Genomic DNA, 7,668 nt, shown 5'->3' on the forward strand with positions numbered 1-7,668 from the left:
ACAGAACTAGAACAGAACTAGAACAGAACTAGAACAGAACTAGAACAGAACTAGAACAGAACTAGAACAGAACTAGAACAGAACTAGAACAGAACTAGAACAGAGCTAGAACATAACTAGAAAAGGATTAGAACTGAACTAGAACTGGGCTAGAACTGAACTATAGTGAGTTTGCCAATATTTTCGCATTCTAACCCATTGTGCAAGAGCCTTTTATATTTATTATATATATACAAAAACTGCTTAAAAATGAATCAGGAATATTAAAATTGTACTCGTGAATCTTTATGACCAAAAATAAAACAACTAAATCTAAATTTGGCGCCTATTGTATGCATAAAACTTAAAATGACAATTTTTAAATTAAAAAGTGTGGGCGTTTTAATAATAATTCCTAGAACTATTGTGATCTTTTTATGGGAAAATGTTTTTTTCTACTAACTAACCTGATAAGCTGGTGATGTTACGCAGTATATTTAAACTTTTGTTTAGTTTCAAATACTGTTTTCAAATATTAAAGATTTTGTGAAAACTCTTAACGTTTTTAATTTTTCTTGTTTTTATTTTGATTAATTATGCTTAAGTGGTATGTCTTTTTTTTGCGATGAGGTATTATTTTACTTAAGTTTTATAATTTTTTTTTATTAATTAATAATTTCTTTTGTTATTTATTTAGTTTTTTTACTATTTTTGGTTTTTGTTGAATTTTGTTTTATATTTTTTAATACTTTTTTATAGCGTTTTTTTTATTACTTATTTTGTTGTGTTATCACTAGATTATATTTGGAACTCTAGAAAACTCTTTTTGTTTAATAATTTAAGAAATATATAAAAGTTAATTGAGTAAATTTAATAAAAATTTTTGTAAAATATTTTTTTTTTATTATTTTTTTTTGTTAAAAGCAAAATTCTAATTGCTTTAAATCCCCTGGTTTAAAATTCACTTAATTTTCTAAATTCTTTATGTTTTTTTTTTCTATTTTTCAAAACCTTTCTTTTCCCTGTTTTTTTTTAGCTATTTAATGTCTCTCAAGGTTTTAACGCGTTCAATGTGAATTTCCAACTAAATTAGAGAGAAACGTATTTATGTTCTGTGGGGTTTTGTTTTCATTTCATTCTTATAATCTGTTGTTGTTTTATCAATTTTTTTTTTTAATTTGTTTTGAATTGTTTCATTCAATTTGAAAGGTGTGCAATTGTTTTTATTTGCCATATCTATCTCTCTGTTGGTATGTTTAAAATTTCTGTCTATTTTTCATATTAGGAGAGCTACAGACACTTAAAGATAATTTAAATTATTTTATTTTAATATTTTTCCCTTTTAAACAAATTTTAGTTAATTTTTTTCATTGCTATTTGTTTAAATTTTTCAATATTTTTTTTGCATTTTTAAGTGGTTCTATAAATCTGCTGTTGTGTTTTTCAATTAATTATTGTAATTTTTAAATATTTAAAGAAAACAATTTTAAACATTTTAATTAGAAACATTTCAATTGATGAGCAAAATAATGTAATAAAAGCTTTACGTTTAGCGGAAATTAATGGTTAAATTGTTTAAAAATAGAAACTAATAAATGTTTTTAATTAACAATAGCAGTGTGGCATAATTTGCGATTTTTCTAAGAAAATGAGTTTAAGGAGGAAAACATGTTTTCAATAGGAAAACAACTTTTGAACAGCGAAGTTATTGGAAAAAAGGCAATATTCTCTATGAATATTAGCTTAATCATTAGCAAACTTGGTTTACGGGAAATTTGTATGATCACAAGCAAATTTTGCTAGACTGAAAGCAGCATGATCAGCAGCAACTTTTTTTTAGACCAAAACAAGCTTGATTAAAAGATACTTTTCTGCGCAAAAAAATCTGCAAATTTTAAAACAAAAACCTTTACGATCACAAGCAATTCTTCTACAAAACAACCTGCAGGATCTTGATCAACTATTTTAGATCACAAGCTTGATCGCAGCTTACTTGCTCGATCTCTACAAACTAACTTAAACATAAGCAACTTTTTAAAATGGGAACAAGTTTGATCACAGGCGACTTTTAAGGTTAAAAACCCGTTCGATCATAAGCAACTTTTCAAGATGAAAACCAGCTTGATCACAAACAACTTTCTTAACAAAAACCAACAAGAAGATTGATTTTGCAAGCAAAATTCTAGAGGAAAACCAGCTCAGGCATCTTTCTATTAAAAAATCAGCTTAATTTTCAAGCTATAAACCATCTTGATCACAAGCAACTTTTGAGGAAAAAGAATTAGTTTAATCACAAGTCAATGTTCTAGGCAAACAACAGCTTTATCACAAGAAACCTTTTTAAAAGAAACACCGTCTGATCACAAGCAACTTTTCAAACTGAAAACCAGCTTTATCACAAACAAATTTTCTGGACAAAAACCAGCTTGATTACATCCATGACAAAAACCAGCAGGATCATAATAAATTTTTCATAAGAAACTTTTCTAGAGAACCACATTGATCATAAGTACTTTCACTAGATAAAAAGGAGCTTAATAACATGCAAATTTTTTTGACGAAAATCAGATTGATCACATGTAAATGATCTAGCTTGCATGATCACAAGCAACTTTTCAAGAGAAAAACTAGTTTGATCTCTTTAAGACGAAAACCATCACAAGAAACTTTTCAAGACAAAAACCAACATGATCATAAGTAACTTTTCTAGAGAACCAGATTGATCACAAGCAGTTTTACTAGATGAAAAGGAGCTTAATAACATGCAAAAAATTTAGACGAAAATCAACTTAATCACATGTAAAAGTTCTAGGCAATAACCAGCTTGATCACAAGAAACCAATCTAAAGAAAACTTGCATGATCACAAGCAACTTTTCAAGAGAAAACTAGTTTGATTACAAGCATCAAAAACCAACATGATCACAAGAAATTTTTTAAGTCGGGAACGAACGTGATCATAAGAAACTTTTCAAGATGGAAACCAACTTGATCACAAGCTGCTTTTCTAGAGAACCTGGATTAATCACAAGCAGCTTTACCAGATGAAAAGGAGCTTAATCACATGCAACTTTTTTAGAAGAAAACTAGCTTGATCACATGTAAATGTTCTAGACAAAAACCAGCATGATCACAAGAAACCTTTCTTAAAAAAACCTGCATGATCACAAGAAAGCTTTTAAGACGAAAACCAACATGATCACAATATGGAAACGAACATAATCATAAAAAACTTTTCAAGACAAAAACCAAAATGATCATACGAAACTTTTCAAGACAGAAACAAACTTGATCACAAACTACTTTTCTAAAGAATCAGAGAACAAGCTGCAGATTGATAAATAACAGATTGCTCACTTTTCTCAATGAAGATCATCTTGATCTTATCTTCACAGTGATCGCAGTGAACTTTTCTCAACAAAAACCAACAAGATCATAAGCAACTTTTTTATATAACTTCAGTTTAGTTGGAAATTCGAATATTTACTTTTAATTTTAAGCAAAATTCTATTGAAAAACTTTTCAAGATTTTATTCTTTTTCATAACTGAAGTTTCTTTTATTTAAACATCAGCATCTTACATACACGTCTGATAATAGTATTTATAAAAATAACATTTTTTATTTATTTATTTTTTTTTGCCATAACACAACAAATATGTTTTGATTAAGTTGTATAATTTTTTTTAGATTTATATATTTTTTAAACCAACAAGTTTAGCTCCGGTGATTCTATAATTTATTGTTTTCATTAAAATATCTACGTTTTGTTTACTCCGTTTTTAATACCTTTAGAAATTTTTTTTAAAAATATTTTCGTTTTTTTTATTACTACTCGTGTGCTTAATTAATATTAATTTATTTTGAAGATTTATTTGTTAAAAAAAATCATTAAAATTTTTGTCGTTGTTTTTATTATAATTTTTTTAATTTTAGTATTTTTACTAAAATGATTTTAAAATTTTTTGTAACATTCTTTAGATTTAGAATTTTTCACTTTTTTAAGATTTATTCGTTTTAAGAATTTTCCCGTTTGTTTTTCGTTTAAAGATTTTCAATTTCAAAATTTTTAATTTTTTTGTAAAATTCAAGCGTTAATTACAATTCCGGCGTCTTTTTTTTAAATTTCATACAACACACACGTTGCTTAGCTTGACGTTCGTTCGCTCGTTCGTTTAATTTCGTTTTGATTCAATCATTTGCAAAATCGCAAAAGTTTACCAGTCAACTGCTGGCTAGAGAATAAAAATAAAAAAACTCTATGAAACAAACGCTAAAATTAAATGATAAAAAACGTCAAAATAATAGAAATTCAAAGACAAAAACTCATACTCTTGAAAAGTACTCTCACTCACATACATGGCTAAAGAAACGTTCAACCATACGTATGAGTTATAGAATTCTATAGGAAATCATTTACTCGAATTAAATGTTTCTAGAGAGATTGTGAGAGCAATTCTAATGCTCACTTATTAGTTGGTTTACAGTTAAAAGTAAAGCAACTAATAGAACAACAACTACAAAATTAATACAATTGTATTTTATTTGATTTGTTTTGCTAGGTTTGTTTTATTTAGCTTTGGTCATGCTGCTTAAAAACAGTGTTGTCAACTGAAGAATTTAATTTAGCAATAAGATTTTTATACGAAAACTAAACCTGAACGTAAATATACGATAACTTGCTTGATCATAAGCAATCATTCTAGACGACATTTCAAAACCAATTTGAACACTAGCAACTTTCCAAGAACACATCACCTATTCTAGACAAAAACCGGCATTATTAGAAGCAACTTTTCTAAACGAAATCCTACATGATCACAAGCAACTTTTCTAGATGAAAACCAGCAACTCTCTTAGGAGAAAACCAACATTATCACAAGCAACTTTCCTAGACAAAAATCATATTGATTCCAAACTATTTTCTCCGAAAAAAAACCACCTTGATCACTAGCAACTCTTCTAGATAAAAAGAAGCTTGATCACATGCAACTTTTCTAAAAAAAAAACTTTAACTTGATTACAAGCAACTTTTTTTACATAAAAAACATATTGGTCACAAGCAATTTTGTATATTAAAACCAATAGAATCACAAGCTCATATTTTAGAGGAAAATCAGTATGATCACAGCCAACTTTTCTAGATGAAAACCAGCTGGATTAAAACCAACATTTCTAGATAAAAACCAACATGATCACAAGCAACTTTTAAAGGCAAAAACAAGCTTGATCCCAAGCATAATTTCTAAACAAAAACCAACTTAATTACATGCAACTTTCCTGGATAAAAACCAGCTTGATCACAATCAACATTTCTATATAAAAACTAACACGATCACAAGCAACTTTTTAGGGCAAAAACTACCTTTATCATATACAACTTTTCTAAAATAAAATCATATTGATCACAAGCAACTTGCCTAGATAATCATTAGCATGATCACAAGCAACTTTTCAAGACAACTTTCCTAGATAAAAAACAGTTTTTAACAACATTTTTAGTTAAAAACTAACATGATCACAAGCAACTTTTCAGGACAAAAACTAGCATTATCATATACAACTTTTCTATATAAAAATCATATTGATCACTAGCAACTTTTCTAGATAATCATTAGCATGATCGCAAGCAACTTTTCAAGACAACTTTCTTAGAAAAAACCAGCTGATCATAACCAACATTTCTAAATAAAAACTAACATGATCACAAGCAAATTTTCAAAACAAAAACTAGCTTTATCATATGAAACTTTTCTAGATAAAAATCATATTGATCACAAGCAACTTTTCTAGATAATCATTAGAATGAGCACAAGCAAGACTATTCAAGATAAAAGCCAGCTTGATCACATGAAACATTTCTAGACAAAAACCAACATGATCATAAGCTACTTGTCTAGATGAAAATCAACTTGATCACAAAAATTTGTCTAGACGAAAGCGATGCAATTTTTTTTAGATAAAAATCATCTTGATCATACGCAACTTCTTTACGAAGAACAAGATTGATCACATGCAACTTTTTCAGTCAAAAACCAACGTGATCACTAGCAACCCGTCCTAATAAAAACCAGCTTGATCACAAACAACTTTTTTTTGATAAAGACCAACAAGATCACAAACAAGATGAAAACCAGATTGATCAACATTTATAAAGATTTGCTTGATCATAAGCAACTTTTAAAGACACAATCAACTTTTCTAGATTAAAACTTAGTAAAGTTTTTTAAATACCTTGAGAATACTCCACATAAATAACTCATGGAAGGCAAACAACTTTTTTTTGGACTAGTACCGGCTTGATCAACTTTACAACCAAGAAAAAAACCAGCTTGATCAACATTTTCAGAATCTGTTTGATCATAAGCAACAGAATCTGTTTGATAAACCAACATGGACACAATCAACTTTACTAGATTAAAACTCAGTATAGTTTTTGCAAAAACTTGCAACTATTCTAGATAAATAACGCATGGATGGAAAGCATCCTTCGTAGACTAATACAAGTTTGATCACATTCAACTTTTCAATTCCATAAACAGATTTCTAGACAAAATCCAGCCTGATCACAAATAATTATTCTAAATGATTACAGTTTTCACTAAAAATGCAATTTTTCACTAAAATGAGATTTTCTCTGCTTTCCATTGAAAAATCGCTACCTTGAACTAACTTTTTCTTTCTAAAACACCTGAAACTAAAAGACATTCTGTTTTTTTTATCAGAATCGAGAGAAAAGACCAAAAGTCAGCCTACACTCAAGTGTCAACAATATCAATAATATTTTTAAGAATCTACTTTAAATAAAAAAACAAAAACAAATAAAGAAAGAAAACACCTTTGAGAGAATCATACATTGAATAAAAAAAGTAGACATGTAAATTTCGCCAGAAACAACTGCAAAAACAACAAAATAACATATATAAGTATAATAATATTTAGTACAAGTGAAATGTATAAATATATACCATGACTTAAGTAAGAATTCTAAGAATTTCTTTTAGAAATAAAAAAACAACAACAAAAATTAAAATTTTTATTTGTTTTTCCTTTATGCAAAATGAAAATATATAAAAAATAAGTTGAAAGAAATATAAAAATAAAAATTTTAGTAAAATTATTTTTGAAACGTTTATTTTTGTTTTTTTTTTTTTCTTACAAAAATATATAAATTTGTTATTATGAATTGCATAAATTTAGAAAACGTGATATTTTCATATATTTTTTTCCACATAAATATTTGCACATTTAAAAAAAAAATGTTTAAACTTATTTATAAATGAATTCAAATTTGTTTATTTTAAGTCTTAAATAAGGTAAAGTTAATTTTTAATATACAAACAAATATATATTTTTAAAAAACAATTATGTAGTGAGTAGTCTAGAACAAAAGTTTCTATGTACTATAAAGACAAATTTTAGTCGAAATTAATCATATTCGAGATAATAGATCACATTATAGTAAAGACTTTAACCGAAACTCTAGTCGAGAGTATAGACAATATTATAGACTAGATTACAGACTATAGACTAGACTAATCTAAGTCAAGTCTATAGTGTAGCCTATAGTCTAGTCTATATTCAGTATATAGTCTAGTCAATAGTCTAGTCTATAGTCTAGTCTATAGTCTAGTCTATAGTCTAGTCTATAGTCTAGTCTATAGTCTAGTCTATAGTCTAGTCTATAGTCT

General features: G+C 27.2%; 1 long non-coding RNA gene across 1 annotated transcript; it reads right to left on the reverse strand.

Annotated features, from left to right (window-relative positions):
* Window positions 1-573: 573 nt before the first annotated feature.
* On the reverse strand, window positions 574-3,826 carry LOC111686218. The gene is made up of 2 exons (XR_006940949.1): window positions 3,767-3,826; window positions 574-1,063 (listed from the first exon to the last, which is right to left on the reverse strand). It is a non-coding gene; the product is annotated as an uncharacterized LOC111686218 (long non-coding RNA).
* Window positions 3,827-7,668: the final 3,842 nt, after the last annotated feature.

The sequence above is a fragment of the Lucilia cuprina genome, chromosome 5 (genome assembly GCF_022045245.1).
Source record: "Lucilia cuprina isolate Lc7/37 chromosome 5, ASM2204524v1, whole genome shotgun sequence".
NCBI lineage: Eukaryota > Metazoa > Arthropoda > Insecta > Diptera > Calliphoridae > Lucilia > Lucilia cuprina.